At 39.4% G+C, this 22,642-nt stretch overlaps 1 non-coding gene across 1 annotated transcript; it reads right to left on the bottom strand.

Annotated features, from left to right (window-relative positions):
• Positions 1-3,678: 3,678 nt before the first annotated feature.
• LOC130455332 (U6 spliceosomal RNA) lies at positions 3,679-3,786 on the bottom strand. Its single transcript, XR_008913245.1, has one exon. It is a non-coding gene; the product is annotated as a U6 spliceosomal RNA (small nuclear RNA).
• Between the last annotated feature and the right edge of the window lie 18,856 nt (positions 3,787-22,642).

The raw sequence follows: 22,642 nt of genomic DNA, 5'->3' as shown, positions 1-22,642 counted from the left end.
TTGGTATTTTGGGGCTTCTGTGCTTCTGTGGAGTTTGTCATCTCTGAACGTGGAGGATTGGCTTTTCTTGTCTTTGTCTGGTGATCAGAGGCTTTAGTCCTGGGCAGATGTTGGTTCTATGAGCGTTCCCTGGGTTAAACTGAATATGCCTCACTGGAACTGGAATGGAAGGGTCGGTCCACGAGGCCACACTCTCCCCCTGGCTCGATTTCCGGAAGTTGCCTTCAGAATCCCTGGCCGTGAGGCTGTTTCGTTGGCCTGCGGGGGGATGGGCTACCGCTTCCCCAAGCTCCGAGAGCACAGACTTTCACTGAGACTTGGATAGCAGGATCCAGCCCGTGAGGCTGTCTTGCCCGCCCTGAGGGTTGCTGTTGTTTTGACCAGCTCTCTGCAGCGGAGGCCCCAGGCAGTAACTTTCACCCGGACCGACCAGCTCTTTGCAGCGGAGGCCCCAGGCAGTAACTTTCACCCGGACTGGGACTTGGGTAGAAGACCCTGAGGGTTGTTGTTCCTCAGACCCTGCTCTCTGAGCCCAGCGCGGCTGCCGCTTCCGGGAGCCTTGGACTCTGCGCTCCTACCCCTGAGGTCCGAGGGATCTCGGGTTCTGGCTTTTAAGGGGAGCTGTACCTTTTGAACCGGGTCCAGGTCCAGGAGGAGGGTTCCCAGGGTCTGTGCTGTTGATCGTTTTGAATTTCGGCGCCTTAGGAGCTTCTAGTTTGAGATCGGTCGGGAAGGGTTTTCCGGAGATCTGAACTTCAGCTTTCTCTAAGCCGCCATCTTAACCGGAAGTCTCGACTTGTCTTAGTTTTTAAGTTCTTTTCCCAATTGTTTTCAGCCTCTCTTAATTGTGTTTTGAATTGCAGTTTGAGTTCTTCCAAAGCCTGTATCCAATTCGCTGGGATTTCTGATTTTTCCTTTGCTGATCCCTCCCCCTCTGTTTGGTTTGCTCTTTGCTCATTACCTGTGCAGAAGCTGTCTATTGTAATTTCTTTCTTTTTTTTTTCTGTTGTTTGCTCGGGTTTACCCCTTCTTTTCTCCCCATATTTGTCTGTGCTCTTGCTCCTCTAATTTTTTTTTTGTTTTGGGGCTGTCAGTCCCAAAGCTCTTGGAGCTTTGTCAGATCTCTTGGTACAGTCTCTAAGGGAGGAATGTTAGCTTCCCTGTCCTCTGGAGGCTTTTGATCGGATTAAGTTCAACTAGGTTGGGCTGTATGTGCTCTGAGGCCAAAGACTCCTGAAATGCTGGGCTGCCCAGGCTCTCTCCAGTTCTCTCCAGCTGCTTCTCCACTGTCCACAAGGTTCCCCAGTGCCTTTGCCTGCCTCCCTGAGCTCTGAGGAATCCTGATGGGATTAGGTTCAACTGGATTGGTCTGGATGTGCCCCAAGGCAATGGTGAGACTGGAGCCTGATGGAGAGTCCCAGCCACGGCCCCTGTCTCTCCCTGGATTCCTCCCCGCTGTACACACTGGACACTCAGTGCCCAGCACCCCGATGCTCACAAGGTAGACCCTCCAAACCAGCACCTTTGCCCTCTCAGAGGTTCGCGCTGCCGCTGGGGGCTCAGCCCTCTGGGTTGGTGGGGAGGGGTCCTGGGACCTTTCCTCTGCCTTCCCCTTAGACCTGAGTATTCTCAGGTTCCATCTTTTGGGGGGGTGTAGCTTTTGATTTGAGTCCAGAAGGAGGATTCCCCACCTCTGTCCTCTTGCTCAGCTTGAATTTTGGTGCCCTAGGAGCAGTCAGTCTGTAATAGGTAAAGAATGGTCTTCCGAGGTATGAATTTTTGCCGCTTGCTAAGCAGCTATCTTGACTCCACCTCCCTTTAAGTGAATAATCTCATAAAGTGAAAACCTCAAATTATATACCCAAATGAACAAGTGATAAATTCTATGCTTTCATCTGAATTTATACTCCAAAAGTTCTTTCTCTGGAGGTTGGTGTGGGGTTTTCCTTAATGGACTTCCCTGACCAGCAGGGTCCCACAAGGGAAGGGGCTCACCTTTGTGATGGGACTCGAGGAGAGGTAGGAACCGAGAACCAGGGTGGAAATGAAAGACACGGACAAGTCAGTGGTTGGATAGGGCAGGCAATCCCTATGATACTCCCTTTGATAGGAGAGTATGAGTACAAAGGAACACGAGGTGGAGTTGGAGATTAAGGTAGGAAATGCAGGCCGAGATGGTTACAGCCTCGGGGAAGGAGAAGGTCAAGAGGAGAGAGAGACAATCATTGAGGAGCCCAGTGGAGCTCCAAGGAAGGGGAGAAAGGCCAAGAGCCAAGAGGAAGTTCATGGGATTGCCTCTGAATTTATTCCTGTCCTGCTTGGGCGGTATTCCCAAGGACGTAGTAACCACATCACAAAGTATAGACAATTAAGATTGGGTGGCAAGGTAGAGGGAACACCTTTGGGCGTGTAGATTGCAAACCACGCTTTCCTGGGGAATTGAGTCCGAGCATGTTAATGAGTTTGTCTTAGCCAAGGGCCACATGTCCAGTTCAAGGTTACATTCACAAGCCTCATTGGTATAACCTTATGCTTGGAGACACAGTCGCCATACAGTCATTTATATTTCATAGATGTGAATATGCTTGGGATGCTACAGTTGGATAGCATTCTTTTTCTTAAGTTCCTCAAAATTGTCTTGGATCATAGTATTGCTGTTAGTAGAAAAGTCATTTGATAGATCCACAATATTTCAGTTACTGTATATAATGTTCTCCTGGTTCTACTTATCAGTTCATGTAGGTCTTTCCAGTTCTCTCTGAAATCATCCTGTTCATCATTCCTTATAGTACAATAGTATTCCATCACCATCATGAACCACATTTTGTTTAGACATTCCCCACCTGAGGAATATCCCTTTTGTTTCTAATTCTTTGACACAACAAAAAGTGCAGCTATAAGTTCTTTTGTACAAACAGGTCCTTCCCCACTTTTTTTTTATCTCTTTGGGATACAGACTTAGTAGTACAGTACTGATAGAGCAAAAGCTATTCATTCCCTTTGGGCATAATTCCAAATTGTCTTCCAGAATGGTTGAATCAATTCGCAACTCCACCAGCAATGTATTAGTGTCCTAATTTTGCCACATTCCCTCCAACATTTATAATTTTTCTTTACTGTCATATTGACCAATCTGATAGGTGTGAGGTGGTACCTCAGCATTGTTTTAATTTGAGTTTCCCTATTCAAGAGTAATTCAGAACATTTTTTCATATGATAATTGATCACTTTGATTTCTTCATCTGAAAACTGCCTATTCATATCCTTTATTCAATTGGGGAATGACTTGGATTCTTATGAATTTGACTCACAGTTCTTTATATACTTGAGAAATGAAACCTTTATCAGAGAAATTTCTTATACATTTTTTCCAGTTTGTTATTTCCCTTGTAATATTTGTTTGCACAAAACTTTATTAATTTTTAATATTGTCAAAGTTATTTGTTTTACATCTTGTAATGTTCTCTATCTCTTGTTTGTTCATAAGTTCTTTCCTTCTCCAGAGATCTTACAAGTAAACTATTCTCTCTTCCCCTAATTTACTTATATTATCACTCTTTATGTTTAGATTATATACCCATTTTGACCATGTCTTGGAATGGGTGTGAGACATTAAAATATGGTAAAATATATAATATAAATATATAAATATTTATATATATGATATATATGATATAAATATATATATAAATATATCACTAATTTGCATTTCATCTTTGCAAAGGGGCCATGCTGATCTTCTCTGTATCATGCCAATTTTAGTATACATGATGATGAAGTAAGCACCAGCTGAGAAATTTTTTGAAAAGAATCCTAGTTCTGGTTATGAACCCATTTGGAAAAAGGGTTTCTCCCTTCAGTAAGCAAACTGAAAAATAGTACCAGTTATCTTCTGATACTCCATGGTCTCTTCAAGCCAGTTCCACTCCATGTCATCAGAACATGCCTGGAGACAGGCTCTCTAGCCTCTTTTATGGGGAATGGGCATTGATATCTGTTTAAAAAGAAAACTAGAACAATTTTTGGAAGAGCCACCACAATTATGATGCCATGTTAAAATTAGGACCTCACTCTGTAAGCTGTAAAGCTGTAAAGAACATCATTTAATAAATTTCTTTCAGACACCCAAGTCCTACCTCTGTAGCTCCTTTCCTTTGGTTTCTTCTAGAACTTCCACTGACCTCCATGTCTTTATCTCTTTCCAAGTTCAGCTCCACACTCTTTACTTATTCCACCACACCTTTGTCTGAGAACTATCTTCTCTCTTTCTTTCCATCTCTCTCCCTTTCTCCCTCTCTACCTCTCTCCTGCTCCCTTCTCCTTTTCAAATTCCTTTTATATGTCTTGCTTTTATTTATATTTCCAGGACTTTAGCATAGGGTTTAACCTCTTAAGCTCATAATAAATACTTGTTGATTAACTTGCAGGCATTTCCTCCTTCTCATCTTCTTAGGGCTGTAATTGAGTTCCCTCATTCTATTTCCAGAATCATATTCCAGGCATATTTTTCATACCACCAAATCACAATTCTCATATGATCAAGTTTCCCTCCACATATATAAGAACAGCTGAACCTAATTTCTATAAATCATTTCCCTCTATTATGTCAAAATTTTTAATGATGAAAATAAATGATGATGGAAACAAACCAATGAATAAAATTTATTGCAATTTAAAAAGGTTTTCTTCCAGAATTATTAAATAAATTTTATAATCATGGCATAAGGTAGTTAAATTTTTAGGAGTTAAAAACTTGACATAATAGGAATCTAAGAATCAAAATTATTCAAATAATAAATGACAAAATAAGTAACCTTCAGAAGAGATTAATTGTAAATCAAATGGAAAGTCGTTTCATTGAAATTTCATTATTAATGTAGAATAGGAGATTAAACAATGATACATAAAAACACTGCTGATAATTATTTAGACTAGAATCAATTTTGGAAATTTTCTATAGTTCCAGGAAAACTAACAAGCTTTTTTAGTTGGGCAACATTTTTGTAACTCAAGTAACTGAAATATTCCAAAAGGATTTTCATGAAATGAATACCCATTGGATAGGAAAGCTCCTGCCTGTCTTTTTGTTCTTGGTAGTCATAACAATTCCCACTAGGTCTTCTGAATTCAGGTGAAAAGGGAGATTTTAATATGTGTTAAATGCAGGACTTCCTTGTGCCACACTCTTTATCAAGTATATAACATTGATTTTTCTGGCTCCAATATCCTTAAAAACAAACAAAGGGGTCAAACAAGGGAATGCTATTTCCCATTTGTTCTGAGAGATAGTTTTTTTTTCTCTATTTTCTTTCATGATGTGACAATTTACTATAGTCAAGACTGCTAAATTGGGTTAGTGAGTAATTGTTGTTGCAGGCTCATGGGACATGGATTGCTACATGAACCTGTTGTGATTTGTGAATTTTTCTCCATTTTCCTAGAATTTTTTCATGTTTTTTATATTCTATATTTCACTCAGAGGTTCAATGGAGTGAGTTGCAGTGAGGCTAGTAGGGGAGGAGGGTGAGGTGGTTGAATGGAGAGAGAGAGGCTGATCAGGGCATGGGGGAGGCAGGGTAAAAAAATAGGAGGTAGGGCTGGGGGTGGGATAGAGAGGAACTGGGTAGGGCTGGGGTGGTGTGGAGAGGAATGGGGAGGGGTTGAGGGTGGGATGGAGAGGAATGGAGTGGGACCAGGTATGGGGTGGAGAGGAGTAGGAAGTGTGGGGTCTAGAGGAGTCATAGGTGGGTGGGAAGGAGGGTACAGAAAGGTATTGAAGTAGGGAATGGTACAGGTGGGTGTAGTTAGGAGTAGGGTAGGAGTGGTAGGATGTTAAGGGAGGGCAGAGAGGTAGCTTGGGGGGAAAGGGTATGGGAGGACTAGGTGATTAACGAGGTCTGACAAGGAGAGGAACTGAGGGGCTCAAGTCCTGTTTTGGGACAGTATGAAGAAAAAGTTCCTCTCAGGGCAGGTGGGATGATAGAGTGTGTTTCTTGCTAGATTTCACTGAAGGAGTTAAGCTAGAATGGTTTCAAAGAAAGAATGTTTTCCTCATTGGAGGGAATGGTACATTTATCAACATGATGTGCCCATAAGAACCAGTATTTATAATCTTTGGAATGTTTGTTTTTAATGTCTAACTTCCAATCTTTTAATATCTTGAAATCAAAAGAGTCATATTTTGGCCAGATAAAAGATATGTCCATCCATGCCTTATAAAGCTTTCTAGATTCTTTCTTTGTCATCCAATTGTCCTTTGGCAAATTAAGATCAGTCCAAGAATTAAGAAATTTATGCAGGGGTGAATCGGGAGGAATATTTCCTGATTTCCCTTGATGTGTTGCAGGATTTCCAATATAGTCTAGTCTGCATGTCTTATTTAAGCTAGTTTAAGTATTGCTAAATGGTAGGCTTAAACAATGAAAAGTTCCTAAAACATAAAAAAAATAGAGACACAAAGTTCTTCAATATTATGGTGGAAGGCAATAAGAGTAGGTTTAAAATAAAAAGCTAATGTAAGGAAATAATAATTGTTGCACAGCAATAGTATCAATAATCAATGTGTATTCAGTGTAATTATTGTTCTTATTAATAATTAATAAAATATGCATTCAATTTAATTATTGATATCATTACTAAATAATAATATGCATTCATTAAAATAGTTGTTATTAATAATTAACAACCATAAACAAGTTCAACCATAAATAATAATTATTAGTGATTAATAGTGATTAATAATAGTTATAGAAAACTTATAATTGTTGTTATTGATAATAGTATTAATACTATTATTTTATTTATTTATTTATTTATTTGTTTGTTATATATTTGTTATTTATATATATATTTATAATAAATAATTATTTATTAATAATATTAATACAAAAAATGAATTCTTTTTATTTTCCTGCAGTTTTCATTCTCGGCAGTAGGTGGTGCTATAAATGTGTGTAGAGTGGAAGGCACTTGTGTTTAGGACTACCTAAACAAGGTGTATAGGGTGTTCAGGGAGGGGTAGTATCTCTGGTATGGAGGGCTTGTCGTGCCTTCTAGAGCAGCTCTCCAGCCTCTGACCCTCACCTGACACCCAGCTCTCACTTGTGGCTCCTAGTAGCTGCTAGCATGGGGCAGCAGCCACACCCCGGGCAACAGCTTCGACAGGCCGGCTAAACCTTGTGAGGGTAGCCATCGGGTCGTAGATCCCTGGTGAACCAGGGCCTTGCTCACCCAGCATGTGAAGACTGCTTCGGCTGAACAGATGGAAGAAACCAATAAAAAAGTTCAACGGCTGAGATGGCGACGCAGTAAAGCACTGTGGAGTGCTTAGGGCGTGTTGGAGCACAAAAGACAACACGGCCGTCCAATGCAGCTGAGGAAGTCTCCATGTGTCACAGCTTTTCATGCCAATGGACCCAGGCTTCCAACTCCAAGAGAGTGGGACTGTCTCTGTGCATCTTTCCACTTAAATCTCCTTCACTCACAAGTGTCTTTGTGCACGCTCATCTATCATAGATGAAAACGCACAAAGACAATCGTCATCCTTGGTTACCAAGAGACTACTACTACTACTAAACAGTCAGATAAAGAAAGAAAGAAAGTGTGGCTTTCGATATGCTAATGAAGGCAGGCAGCTTGAAGGAAAGATTGAGGGTAGGGGAATGAAATAGAAAAATTCAAAGATAACTTACTAGTAAAAATGCAGTCTGAAGAAACATGCTGGGGAGGAAAGGGAAGAAAGAAAATAATTCCAAAAAGCACTTCCTCTTAGCCTAGTTCTAAGGACTGTTTGGTGGGGGGGGGGGGGGGGGGATTGAGAAGAGAAAGAAAAATGGAGTTAAATCCATTTCCCTCCCCCAGAGCAAACAGCCATGTTTCTTTTAAAAGTTGGGGGATGCTGGTAACTGCTAGGGACTTGCTCAATCAGTGCTAGTTTTTTTTTACCCAGGAATTCCACCCTCTTGTTCTGACTACCAAGCATGTGAGTTCTCTGCTCCAGCCTGTCACTGCCAGATTCAAAAGTTGGTGTAGGGTGTTTCACCAATTCTGGGGGGGGGGGCACCCCTGTGTGCTCTTCCCCCAGTCTCCAAGGCCTGTGCTGTGTTGAGTGCAGTGGGATGAATGGTTTGCAGAAACTGAAAGATGCAAACGTCAGAGGAAGTGATTGACAAGAGCATGTCACATGGTCACATGGGATTCTGAGGCTTGAGATACTGGAAAGATTTTATGCCCAAAGGACTTCATCTCATCTGTCTCCTGGAAGGACCTGAGGTTGAAGCTTGGACAGATTTTCTCCTGAGACCAACAGAAGGAAAGAAATTTTTTGGATCTGGCTGCTGGCAGCATTGAGATTGAAGATAGACTAACTAACTGAAGCTCCTGGCCCATTTGATTGGACTCCTGGTGTAAGACTTGGCTATTGGGGATTTTACTGCTCAGTTTAATAAGATGGGTTTAGATAGTTTATAGATATTAGATGTTAGATACCTAGTATAATTTCCTCCTAAACCCCTATTCCTTCCTCCCCTTCCCAACCAATAAATCTTATATGTTCCCTCTTGTTCTTTCCTCACCCAAAATCCCAACATAATAGTTTTGGCAGAGCCAGCTAGGTCTGTATGTTAATGAGATTTTTTAAAAGTTAGGTTTATTTGTCTGTTTACTATATTAGTATTTTTTAAGTATAAAGAGAGTGGTTTTGTGCCAACATGATACTCTATCTTTAGGTGGCTAGGAGCTTAGGGGGTAAACCCCATAGAATTCTAAGGGCTTGGCATGATCAAGGGGGTTAGGGAGGCTGCACCACAGACCCCCAGCATCCATCGTTGAATCTTGGGGAAGAAACTGTTTTTTAAATTTTTTTTATTTCTTTGTTGTATGTATAAATTACATTAAGATGTGATAATATTGTTTTGCATAGTAATTTAACTATGGAAGCTGAAATGTCAGCAGACATGTTTAGTAATGGGAAAATGATGTTATTTTACTATGTTATGTACATTCCCTAGTTTGTGTTTGTATCCTTCCCTACCTACTGTCACTATATTTTTGAAATGGATTGTATGAAGCCCCTGATGGATCTGAAACTGTGTGATGTTATGGCATATGTGGCATACTTGCTGTGATCTGTGGGTATATTGTATACAAGTCTCATTCTTCTGTGTGCCTTTGTGTAACTCACCTTAAAGATCTGTTAACCTGGTTTAGAAGGAATTCTGACTTAAAGCTGATGGTTTATACACATGAAATATCAAATGGATACACTGGAGCAACTTATAAACAACATGAATATGAACCATTGCTATGTACATGACAACAACAAATTAAACAATAAAGGGAAAAAATAAATAGGCTAGAACAGGAAGCATCAGCAGGAATAGTAAATTTATGCCCACTAAGAGATATGCCAGTGGTTAAGCAAAATGAAGTACAAAAGGCTAAGATGCACAAGAGATTTTCCCCCAGAGGACCTTGAATCCATCAAAAGGAGGACTCCAAATTTCAATGATGCTCAAAATGAAGTAATTAAAGAAATGTGTAGGGAAATTGATTTATACGATCCTGATTTCAATGATTTTGCCCTACTAGTGAAAGACTTCTTGAGAAAGAGAGATAGGACCAAGTTTATAGAGGAAAGAAGAACAGATCATTTATTACAATCTTGGCCAGAATACTTAAAGCTGGATACTACAGATGATGGGGTTTATGATATGATGATTGAAGCAAGAGATGCAATCCTAGAGGCTATGGAAAGTTTGAGGCTATAAAGCAGATCTGTGAAGCTCCTGTGGTTTTCCTGGAAAGGATAACTGAGGCAGCTGAAACTCTATTAGGGATGGACACACTGGAAGAAAACACTATTGCACACATCAAAAGAGTCTTTGTAAAGAATGCAATCCCAAAGGTAAGAGAATTTTTTAAAACAAATTGCCCCAGTTGGGAAGAATTAGATCTTGACGAATTAAGGAGAAAAGATACTTAGTTGACTTAGAGGATAAAATTGATGAAAGGGATTCCATTGTTGAGGACTTGAAAAGGAAATTAAAGGAAGCTGAAATGAAAGCTAAAGACAGTGAAATTAAAGAAATAAAGGCTGTGGCTGCTTTGAGATCTATACCGCCAAGGTATAATAATAACTATAAACCTAATGAGAGGAGATCAGGTCATAGGTGTTGTTTCCTTTGTGATCGGATTGGACATCTGTACTGGAACTGCAGATTCAGAAATCAAGTTAGAAGACAATTAAATAGGAATAATGGGTTTAATAAATACAATAACTGGAGTGATAATAATAATTATAATAACATATGGAACAACAATAATAATAATCAAAATATATATGCAAATCAATGTCAGAATGCCTGTTGACAGGGACAACAAGCCCTGGATCTCAGCACTATGCAGTCATGGGTAAATGCTGGAGCTAGAACTAAATACAGCCAAGTAGTAAAGGGTGACCAGAGTAAAAGTTCTAGTGCCTTATGAAGGTTTCCCTTAGGACATATGAAAATGAATCAATAAATGAGTGTGGTATAAATGAAAATGAGTTGAGGATAAATAAAATTGGGAGTAGTGAAAATAAAATACATGATGATATAAATGAATTAATTGAATCAAAGGAGGATATAATTGGTGCAACTAATTGTACAGAGAAAGAACATTGTAATATAAATTTAATAGAAAATAATAATGAATATAGAATAAGAGGAATCAATGAAGAATATAAACTAAATAATAATAATGAAATTGTAAATGGGAATGATGATACTGAGATGGAGAATTTAAGTACCAATGAGAGTAATACAAAAGCTGATAACACAAAATCCTGGGAAAGTCATGTAATTCAAGCAGATGGACAAGAAATGACTGAACTTGGTACTGATATTACTGGCACCAATTTTTTTTAAACCCTTACCTTCTGTCTTGGAGTCAATACTGTGTATTGGCTCCAAGGCAGAAGAGTGGTAAGGGCTAGGCAATGAGGGTCAAGTGACTTGCCCAGGGTCACACAGCCGGGAAGTGTCTGAGGCCAGATTTGAACCTAGGACCTCCCATCTCTAGGCCTGGCTCTCAATCCACTGAGCTACCCAGCTGCCCCCACTGGCACCAATTCTTGAAACCTTCCGAACTCCAAATAGCACTGAACCCTATGTTTCTGCAACTATAGGATATCAGATATATGATCTTTTGGTGGATACTGGAGCCAGTAAATCAGTTTTGCAAAGTCTTCCTAAAGATTGTAGAGTTGTTGGTACCATGGAAGTGATTGGAGCTACTGGAAAACCAGAGATAGTAGCTAAATTACAACCTAAAATGATTACCCTAGGTCCATTAGGTGTGGAACATGCATTTCTATGTATGCCTGGATACCCAATGAACCTTCTCAGAAGGACTTGCTTTGTAAATTACGAGCAACGATTCAATGTACTAACATTGGGGATATATCATTATGATTCCCAGAAGAATCTCTGAAAGCTTTTCCATTGCTGTTCTTAGATTCAGTCAGTGCAGAGAATGAGTTGGATTCCATCTATCCTATTCCTCTGGATATACCAGAAGACTTATGGGCAAAGTCTTCCACAGATGTTGGCCTATTGAAATCAGCTACTCCAGTAACAGTGAGAACCAAGGAAGGAACAGTTCCTTGTGTTCCTCAATACCCCTTGAATAAAAAAGCTATAGAGGGAATAAGACTGATTATTGAGTCCATAATTCAACAAGGAGTCATAATACCATGTTTTTTCAGAATACAATACTCCCATAATTCCAATAAAGAAACAAAAGCTTGATCAAGATCCCAGAATTGTCTATAGATTCATACAGGATTTGAGAGCTGTAAATGATCATGTAATAAAGACTCATCCTATAACACCAAGTGTAGCTGCTATAATCTCATCTATTCCAAGCCAAGAAAGATATTTCACCATGGTAGATTTATGTTCAACATTTGTCTTGATACCAGTTTATGAGGATTCTCAAAAGATCTTTGCTTTCACATGAGACAGTACCCAGTGGACTTACATTCATCTTCCACAACGGTATTGCGATTCTCTCAAATTTTGAACAGAGATCTTAAAACAATAACATTAAAGGAAAGTAAAATAATACATTTGTAGATGATATCCTCTTAGCATCTCCATTTGCTTTAAAGTGTGTTTAAGAGATAGCAAGATTCTTTTGATTGAATTACATAAAAATGGACATAAAATATCTAAAGCAAACCTTCAGTAAGTTTTGCCTCGTATTGAATAGCTTAGTTTTGTGTTGTCAGAGGGTTCTAGAAATATCACTAAGAAAAGAATGGTTGATATCCAGAGACTGAGTGCACCAAAGACCAAGAAGCAACTTAGTTGTTCTTGGAAAAATTGGTTTCTGTAGATGATGGATACCTGGGTATAGTGAAATTACTAAATGTTTAACAGATCTTACCAGGAACACAGAACCAGAACTTCTGAACCTCAAACCTGAATATCTGTAAGCCTTAAGTAAACTTAAGAAAGCAATTTTAATAAACCCACATAAATCATCAGCTTTTCTATATATCTCCAACACAGCTCAGCAGCAAGAACTAGAAAGAGAAATCCCATTCAAAATCACCTTAGACAAAATGAAATACCTAGGAATCTACCTCCCAAGACAAACACAGGAACTATATGAACAAAACTACAAAACACTCGCCACACAACTAAAACTAGACTTGAGCAAATGGAAAAACATTAACTGCTCATGGATAGGATGAGCCAATATAATAAAAATGACCATCCTACCCAAACTTATTTATCTATTTAGTGCCATACCCATTGAACTACCAAAATACTTCTTCACTGATTTAGAAAAAACCATAACAAAGTTCATTTGGAAGAACAAAAGATCAAGAATATCCAGGGAAATAATGAAAAAAAAACACATTATGATGGGGGCCTTGCAGTCCCTGACCTTAAACTATATTACAAAGCAGCAGTCATCAAAACAATTTGGTACTGGCTAAGAAACAGAAAGGAAGATCAGTGGAATAGACTGGGGGAAAGTGACCTCAGCAAGACAGTATACGATAAACCCAAAGATCCCAGCTTTTGGGATAAAAATCCACTATTCGATAAAAACTTTTGGGAAAATTGGAAGACAGTGTGGGAGAGACTAGGAATAGATCAACACCTCACACCCTACACCAAGATAAATTCAAAATGGGTGAGTGACTTAAACATAAAGAAGGAAACCATAAGTAAATTGGGTAAACACAGAATAGTATACATGTCAGACCTTTGGGAGGGGAAAGACTTTAAAACCAAGCAAGATATAGAAAGAATCACAAAATGTAAAATAAATAATTTTGACTACATCAAACTAAAAAGCTTTTGTACAAACAAAACCAATGTAACTAAAATCAGAAGGGAAACAACAAATTGGGAAAAAATCTTCATAGAAACCTCTGACAAAGGTTTAATTACTCATATTTATAATGAGCTAAATCAATTGTACAAAAAATCAAACCATTCTCCAATTGATAAATGGACATGGGAAATGGATAGGCAGTTCTCAGATAAAGAAATCAAAACTATTAATAAGCACATGAAGAAGTGTTCTAAATCTCTTATAATCAGAGAGATGCAAATCAAAACAACTCTGAGGTATCACCTCACACCTAGCAGATTGGCTAACATAACAGCAAAGGAAAGTAATGAATGCTGGAGGGGATTTGGCAAAGTGGGGACATTAATTCATTGCTGGTGGAGTTGTGAACTGATCCAACCATTCTGGAGGGCAATTTGGAACTATGCCCAAAGGGCGACAAAAGAATATCTACCCTTTGACCCAGCCATAGCACTGCTGGGTCTGTACCCCAAAGAGATAATGGACAAAAAGACTTGTACAAAAATATTCATAGCTGCGCTCTTTGTGGTGGCCCAAAACTGGAAAACGAGGGGATGCCCATCAATTGGGGAATGGCTGAACAAACTGTGGTATATGTTGGTGATGTATTGTGCTAAAAGGAATAATAAAGTGGAGGAGTTCCATGGAGACTGGAACAACCTCCCGGAAGTGATGAAGAGCGAGAGGAGCAGAACCAGGAGAACATTGTACACAGAGACTAATACACTGTGGTATAATCGAACGTAATGGACTTCTCCATAAATGGTGGTGTAATGTCCCTGAACAATTTGCAGGGATCCAGGAGGAAAAAAAGACTATTCATAAGCAAAGGATAAACTATGGGAGTGGAAACACCGAGGAAAAGCAACTGCCTGAATACAGCGGTTGAGGGGACATGACAGAGGAGAGACTCTAAATGAACACTCTAATGCAAATACTATCAACAAAGCAATGGGTTCAAATCAAGAAAACATCTAATGCCCAGTGGACTCACGCGTCGGCTATGGGGGGTGGGGGGGAGGAAAAGAAAATGATCTATGTCTTTAACGAATAATGCTTGGAAATGATCAAATAAAATATATTTAAAAAAAAAAAGAAAGCAATTTTATCTGCACCAGCTCTTGGAATTCCAGACTATACTAAACATTTTCATTTATTTGCGAATGAGACCAAAGGTATTGCATCTAGTGTACTGACACAGACTTTAGGACAAAGTTATCATCTAATTGGATACTATAATTGTAAGATAGATCCAATTGCTGCAGGTACAGTTCCTTGTTTAAGGGGTTCAGAAGTCATCATACTTAGTTTTGGGATGTCCATTGACAGTATTTTGTTCACATAAAATAGAAACACTAATGAGGAAATTTCGCACTCAAGGAAATTCTGACCAATGAATATCTAAGTATGAAATTATACTTCTAGGTAGTGAAAACATCATGTTGAAAAGGTGTAGTGTATTAAACCCAGCTATACTTCTTCCTAATTTGCCAAAGAAGGGTGAACCATTACATATGTATAGAAGTAGTAGATCTAGTGGAAATGCTGAGGATGGATTTAAAAGACACTCCATTTGAAAATCCAGATCTGGAAACAATGAGGTTTTGTTACTGCATCGGGAAAACCAATTGTTCATGCAGAAATAATAACTGAGTTTTTGGATGCTATCCAGAAGCCGAAACAGCTAGCTGTAATTCATTGTAGAAGCCATATTAATAGAAGAGATTCAATTGCTAAAGGAAACCATAGAGCTGATATAACTGCTAAAGATTTGCTGCCAGAAATGCCTCAGTGTATATTATGAACTTAACTATAGAAACTAATGATATAGAAAAAGCTATGTAGACTCAGAAATACAAAAATGGTAGGTAGGAAAAGTTTGGAACAAGAAAAGAACATGGTATATGGTTAACAGATACAGTGCTCAGGGAGGGTTAGTATCTCTGGTATGAAGGGCTTGTCGTGCCCTTCTAGGGCAGCTCTCCAGCCTCTGACCCTCACCTGACACCCAGCTCTCACTTGTGGCTCCTAGTAGCTGCTAGCATGCGGCAGCGGCCACACCCCAGGCAACGGCTTCGACAGGCCAGCTAAACCTTGTGAGAGTAGCCATCAGGTCATGGACCCCTGATGAACCAGGGCCTTGCTCACCCAGCATGTGAAGACTGCTTCTGCTGAACAGATGGAAGAAACCAATAAGAAGGTTCAACGCAGCAAAGCACTGTGGAGTGCTTAGGGTGTGTTGGAGCACAAAAGACAACACGGCCATCCAATGCAGCTGAGGAAGTCTCCAGGTGTAACGACTTTTCGTGCCACTGGACCCAGGCTTCCAATGCTGAGAGTGGGACTGTCTCTGTGCATCGACTTTTCCACTTAAATCTTCATGCACAGGTGTCTTTGTGCACAAAAATGCACAAAGACAATCATCATCCTCGGTTCGAGAGACAACCAACAACAGGAAAGCCTCTGTTACCAAAAGACCTGTGTATCTATTTGTGTCAAGCCATTCACACAAAAGGTCATTTTGGTACTAAAGCTGTAACTGACACCATAAAGAAATAATGGGTTGCATCTGGAATAAGAACTATAGCAAATAAGATCTGATCAATGAAATAGAAGTAAACTAAAGAAAACTGTTACTTATTGAAATAGAGAGGAAAACTGAGGGGAACTGTTTCTTGTTACAATGACTGTTGTTTTCTTGTTGGCTTTGACTTGAGAGAGCTGCTACAGGAATCTGAACCTGCTTATTGGTAATGGAGACAAGAATAAGAAATGCTGAGGGAAGCCACCACACAGGGACACTGGTAGACAGGGGAACTACTTATAATGGAATGCTCTGGGGTTTGCCTATTGATCCCTACTAATGGCTGATGGATCAATCTACTTCCTAACCTCCTTCCTCTCTCACTCCCTCCCTTAACCAACCCACTCCACCCAGTTCTTCTTGAAACCTTTGGCTCTTTCCCTCCTCACTTGAATAACTATAAAGATATTTTTTCCTTTCCTTTTTCAAGTCAAGGGGTTTATTAGGATAGCAGGATGGGAAACTGAGGTAAGAGGGATGAGGATTTCCATAATCTAAATGAGATAAAATTGAGGGTTTGGGGAGTCACAAGTGTGACTCTTAGACAGTTAGGAAGATGGAGGACAACAGCAGTTCAAAATCTTCTTTCTTCTTCACAAAATCAGCCTTGCTTGTCTCCTTTCTCAGCTTCAACCCCAGAGAAAAATAAAGTTCAAAGTTTTCTCCTGGTCAGCTCAACTCTCAAATAGACCACCTACTCAAAAGCTTCTCCCCTGGCCAGCTTCCACTGCTCAGAGCCAGAGAGCCAGTACCAAAAGTCAAGTTTCTCTTCTCAGTGTCAACTTCAACTGCTCAGAGCCAGAGAAACCCCCCAAACCAAGTCAGCCTCACAAAGGTCTTTCAGCCAGCTTCAAACCTCCAGGGAGAGAGAATGACTTCCAGTCAGAGACAAAGTCCCCTCCCCCTCTCAGCTCAAACTGCCAACAGCTGGGAACATTCCGTTGGAACCCTGGTTCTTGCATCTTGGCCCACAAGTCCTGCAAAACCTCTCTCTCTTCATGTCTCTGTCACAATTCCCCCCTTTTATTAGTAAAAAATGCAACTTGCATTTTATTTTTTTCATGATATTTACCTTTTTAATAAAAATTCTATCTTAACTCTTTGCTATCTGAAATATACTCTTACCCCCACCCAAAAAAAAAACCTCCTATATTCATCTTAGCTGTTATCTCTCTAAATGCTAAGCTAAGAATGGGTCATAGGAAAATGGTTTAGGTAGGGGAATTACATGAATATAGTTTTCCATAACAAAACAAGTAACAATATTGAAATTATTCCAACAATGTCACTAACATATTGAAAATGCAAACATTCTTATCCTAATGTCTATATTGTCACTAAGAAAAATTTCCTAACACTAACAAATGCTAACCTACAATCTTAATACAATCTAACTTCTATACTACAGACTTCTATGTCTCATTCCTAAGCCTTAAACAAATTCACTAGGCTATTGCTATGTTAGATTGTTAATAAACTTACTCTAAAGGTTAGCATGTTAGTTGATTTAGTAATTACATGTGTACATACAAGTTTACATATGTACATTCTTGTGGATTTCTGTGCAAACTCATGCAGAAAAGAAAATTCTTGGTTTGACTTTCCCACAGAAAGTTTTGTCAGTATGTTCATTTGTTGTTGTGTATGTTGTTTACTTACCCAATCCATGGATATCTTACTTTGCTATATAGGATGTGCATGCAAATGTATATGATGTTTACATTTCTGATGCTTCCTTACATAATCTTCATGGCCAAAAGTCCCAAATTTCAAAGTTCCAAAGTCCTTCCATGTCCAGTCATGTTGCTTGTAGAAATTCTCTTCCACTCTGGTCCTTTGTCTGGTCTGCATGCTATTTACCATCATCCAGACTTGATTGAAGACTTGTGTTCTTCAAATCAGGATCCACTGAAACAATCAGGAACCCAGGAACACATGAACATACCACAAACAATGCATGTATGTGTGTCATTTATACATGTGTGTGCCAGTAAGAGTAAAAAGTTATTTTTGCATGGAAGTGAGTTGAAATCTTCGTTCATGCCAAAATTTATCAATCTTTCTTCATGCATGGGGGTAAGCATTATGCATTTGCACCTCTTCACACTTGCAGGTTAGGTCAACTTGTGTTTTACTTCATTCGTGTATGTATGCTTTATGCCCAAGAGTATAGTTTTCTATTTTTCTTTTTTCTTCATCAAGGAGATCTATCATACGGTTACTGTATGTAGTTTTTTAATGGTTATTGTATGTATTGCTTGGAGATAGTTCTTTTTGATTTGTTACTATGTCAGGCAGAGGCTATTTTATATTTTACATTGAGAATTTGTTTCTTTGTGGCTGCTACTCTGTCAAATGTAAGTTTCCTTTTGTTTTCTGTGTTTTCTGTATATCATCATGAGTGCTATCCTTTCATTATTTTAACATATGCAGGGCTCTCTCTACTGTATTCTGGTGGCTAGTACTCTCCAGTGCTTTCCTTTGTTCTCAGTAGGTTTACATTCACCAGGCTTCATATTGCTTTCTTCTTGGGATATTCGTGTTGCAGTTCATGACTAGGACTTTTTCTCGGATGTCATCAGTATATGTATCGTCACTGATGACATGATCACATTGTTATGTCTACTGAGATATCTGAAACTATGAAATAATATCTTCATGTTATACCCTCTCTCCCTTCCTTCCCCTGGTATAGACTGTTTTAGGATAAAGGTTGAGAGACATGTATAACCTTTTTTTTTCTTAGTTCTCAACTATATATTGCTGTTAAAGTCATGTTACAACAGATTCAACCAATGTGAATCCATGCTTCTCCAGCATTCTAGATCTTTGTGTCTGTCCTAGTTATGAATTTGAAACTACTACAAGTTTAGGAGTGTTCTTGCTGTTGAATTACTTGTTCTTCTTTTGCTGGAATAACTTATTTCCTCTGCTATCTGTGAACCTTAAAATTTCTTAGACTTATAAATGTTGGAAATTTCACCATTGGGAAATTTCATACTTGAAAAATTTCCTATTGATAGTGGGAACTCTATTGGAATGTGAACTCCATTGGCATGGGAGGTTCCTCCTCCTCCCTTCTTAAGATTACTTTAGGACAGAAACCTTTTGCTGAACAATGGAAAGGGCTTTGACCTATGCTTAAGCATAGAACAGGAAGTTCTTTGAGTCATGATTGATTTTAGAATTGATACAATAGAGATACTTGGAATGACAGAACCAGGTCTTGGAAAATACAATTTCCACCCCACTCAGTCCTAACAGGATTTAGGAAGGGCTGCAGCAAAGGATCAAGATTTAATTATTTGAGAATATGACCTTCAACAGACATGTGCAAAGTCACAGACCTCTGGGTGGTTCTGGGTTAAGCTAGAGCCACCATTGGCACAGGGAAGACATGGACAGTGATTGGTAGATGTGAGAACAGAGGGGAGGGAACTGAGATGGTTTCCTTAAAGATAGAGGGGTCTGAGGACTGAGGGGTGGTTGCTTGGAGAGGTTTTTGCTCTGAGAGGTGGTGCTTTGAGAAGTTTGCTCTGAAGGAAGCTGGAGGTGGAGGCCCCTGAGACTGTTTCTCCATTTTGGTCACGTGAGTGATAGGGACTGATCTCTTTTCTTTGCCTCAGCTATCTAAGGGCTTGGGCCTTTTGGCCCAGCCTAAACAGAAGGGGTATTTAAGCCCTATTCCCTTCTCTCCCCTTTCTCTCTCTCTCTCTCTCTCTCTCTCTCTCTCTCTCTCTCTCTCTCTCTCTCTCTCTCTAATACCTTTCTTCCTCCTGTTTGTAATTAAACTCCATAAAAGGTTGACTGCTGACTTGAGTTTTCATTTAGGAATTACATAGCTGAATTCCTTGGCTTGTCACATATCCCAAGACTAGTCTTCATTCACATAAGGTTTAGTGTAGAATGTTACCCTATGGAACTCCAACTAATCTTGGTTTCACTGTTACAGCTTGAATTGTGGCTTCCCAGACCCGCGAGAAGCCACAAGGTCAGAAGATAGAAAAAAGGATAGAAGTTTAGGATACCCTGAGGGGCATGGTGGAGCCAAGTTATAGATATGAGATGGCAGAAATGAATCAGAAACCAGGCCTTATTGATTATAATGGGGCCACATCAGAACCCCGATCTTAGGATGTCGCAGAGGCATGATCCATCCTGAGATCCACAATTAATACCATACAGGTCGGAGACATGGCCTGGCCGAAAGCCAGGTCCCAGGTGAGAGAGGTAGATAAGGAAAGGAATTAAAGATGGAGCTTGGCCAAGCTCCAGCAAGGACAGACATCAGTGAGAGCTAAGATCCAAAAGAGGGCAGAGATTGCTGTGGCCCTGTTTTTAATCTCTTTGATGTGCAAATATACACAATACATAGGGATGATTATCATTGGTTAACGACAAGGTATAGGTGTGGTTTCTCTTAGCCAGGTGAGCACAAAGAAACCTGTTTTCCCACCTCACCTGGGGGAAGCTGGGGTCAAGGGTCAGAGGCTTTCCCAGCCAGGCACAAGACTGAGCATGCTCTCTTCTAAGACAATCTTTACATTCTGTTTCCCTTGTCCCTAGATAGGTGTGGACTGCTACATGAATGGTACTTGTCATATGTTTGAAGTTAGAGACTAGAAATGAAATTTTGTGTCTATGTCCTCTCCTCCATTTCTCAATGTATTTCTTGATATCCTTCCCATTCAGAATCTATATCTTCGTAGGCCATGTAATTCAACTTCTCTTTAAAGTCATTTTCATTTTCTACCCCTAAGCTTGCATAATTTTTTCCCCAATGGTATTCAGCTTGTTCTGTGCCCAAAGAATAATTCCTCATCATTGTATTGGTATGAGTTTGTTTGCACTGGTTCCAGGTTTTCTTTTTACTTGCATCCAAAATATCCCCTTCTTCATCTACTCTTTTATTTTTTAACCCTTACCTTCTGTCTTGGAGTCAAAACCATGTATTGGCTCCAAGGCAGAAGAGTGGTAAGGGCTAGGCAATGGGGGTTAAGTGACTTGCCCCGGGTCACACAGCTGTGAAGTGTCTGAGGCCAGATTTGAACCTAGGACCTTCCAACTGTAGGACTGGCTCTCAATCCACTGAGCTACCCAGCTGCCCTTTTCATCTACTCTTCATAAAGCTTATAAAACTGATAAGGCATTTGTTCTACATCATCTTCATTCATTATAATTATACCTTCTGGTATCCCTTCAGATTCAGTGTCTGAATCTGAGTCACTAAATGCAATCACTATGCTTTTAGGATTTTGCTCAATGCCTTGTAAACTTTTGTCAGATGTTAGCAACTCTGGCTCTGCATTTTGATCTAAGCCTTTGTTACCAGCTTCTGTGTTACTCAAATCAGTTTCTTTGTGTTCCTCACTATTAAGCTTTTTGTTTTCATTTTGAATTGGCTAACTTGATGGTATGGGGTTAGCTTCTTGTTGCAGATCTTGTAAACTAGTCTGAGTTCATTTGGTTGTGTAGAGATAGGAATAGTTCCCTCTAAAGTACTTTGTTCTGGGAATAGAGTGTACTTCTGCATTTCCCCCTTCACCATCAATAATAGGATGTGTGCCTTCATGTTGCCCCACTACCACAACATGTATCTGTTTCTGGTTTAGTAGCCACAGTGTCCATAACTAATGACCCATTGTCTATACCCTTGCTAACCTCTTCTAGGTGCATATGTAACCCTGTTAATTCTTCTTGATTTGATTCATTCCCAATGAAATCTTCAATGGAACATGAAACTAAACCATGGCAGTTGCCTTGGCTAGATACCCCTGTGCCCCATAGAACGTTGGCACTAACTGAATCCTTGGTTGTTACTATGTCTGCCATTCCATCCCCATATTCAAATTTAACTGAAATGTCACCTCCACTACTTTGAATATGATAATCTTTGTGTCCATCAGCTTCATTATCAGTAAATATTTTCTTATCTACACCACTCACTGCTGGATGGAAGGTACTAGCATCTGGATTCAAACTAGATATATTTACAAAGGGTACCTCTGCCCTTAAGCTATTTACAGATTTAACTAAGCTTGGTGGGACTTCATCTGTGAATGTTTCTAGAGCCTTGTCATCTTTATCAACAGTAACCTTTAGGGAATTGAAATGTTGTGTCTCTGTATTAGTCACTAACTTTTTCTTGAGTTCTTGTGACTCTTTCTGTCTTTCCCTTTTGCATAATTCTGTCCCATTATGCACTCTACAATGGAAAATGTTTTCTAGGAATGATTTGATTTCCTTTACAGACTTTTCCTGTGTGGTTACTATATAGGTCTTATCAAATTATCTCATCTCATTTACAATTTGAAATGTTATGTCATTAATTTTTGTTTCTGACTCTTTAATCTGGCTCTGCCTTTCTCTTGCTTTCTTGCAATGGCTATCATTCACAGAATCACTTTCTTGCACCAATTTTATACTATTTCCCAACTTTTTTCTATCATTTACATCTGCAGCCTCTTGCTCACAATTTCTTCTATCTCCAAGTGCCTGGCTTCATAATTCCCTTTTAACCATTTCTGAATATTTAGTCTTAGCTCCAGTTTCTTTTGCCTTTTGCATTTCCCTCAAATCAGGAGCTTGCTATGAGGACTTCAACTTGCAGTGTGAGAAGCAAGTTCACTTCTTGTACCTAGTTCCTGCAGTTTGTTTGTCTCTATTAGTATTTTCATGTTTCTTCAA

This window comes from Monodelphis domestica, chromosome 6, assembly GCF_027887165.1.
Source record: "Monodelphis domestica isolate mMonDom1 chromosome 6, mMonDom1.pri, whole genome shotgun sequence".
NCBI classification, from domain to species: Eukaryota; Metazoa; Chordata; class Mammalia; order Didelphimorphia; family Didelphidae; genus Monodelphis; species Monodelphis domestica.
This window is presented reverse-complemented; position numbering and strand designations above follow the sequence as displayed.